Source organism: Filicampus tigris, chromosome 4 (assembly GCF_054856515.1).
Source record: "Filicampus tigris isolate MCC_2025a chromosome 4, RoL_Ftig_1.0, whole genome shotgun sequence".
Lineage (NCBI taxonomy): Eukaryota > Metazoa > Chordata > Actinopteri > Syngnathiformes > Syngnathidae > Filicampus > Filicampus tigris.
In genome coordinates this window covers 18,575,970-18,576,621 of record NC_141220.1, presented here as the reverse complement: position 1 = coordinate 18,576,621, position 652 = coordinate 18,575,970, and positions in this window count along the sequence as shown.

The window sequence follows — 652 nt, the reverse complement described above, 5'->3', positions numbered from 1 at the left end:
CTCTGATTAATTTTGCGTTTGTGGAATAAGAGTTAATCCACTCGTTTTTAGCCATCTCTTGGGGCAGCCATTTTGTCACTTCTGTCGACTGATAATGACATCACAACTACTGAGGGCTCAGGGAAGGACCAATCACGTCTCACCTGTTTTCTGAAGCTGAGCCGTGATTGGTCGTTACCTGAGCCCTGAGCAACTCTGATGTCATGTTCAGTCGACAAAAGTGACAAAATGGCCCCCCATGAGCTAGCTAAAAACGGTTGGATCTCTCATATTCAACAAATATTAATCAGAATGCCGTGTTTCAACTAGTGGGCCTACATAGAACATATTCTTGAGAAAAAAAAGATATGTTTGGGTTGGCTTCCTTGTTAAGGATCACAATATCTTCTGTCATAATTTATTTTAGAGCACTCTAATCATGTCTAACAATACAAATTATTGCGAATTTCACCAAATTTCCCCCTTTTGAGACCAACGAAGGTTATCTTCTACATAAAAACATCAGTATGCATGTATGGAGAAATGTTGTTTTGGAGTTCCTAAGCTGAATCCAAAGAGGCCCTCTGTCTTTCTAATGACATTGAATTGAATTCATTGAATTATTGAAAAGTTAAAAACTATACTCGGTAGTATACTCAATTCTCACATCAGC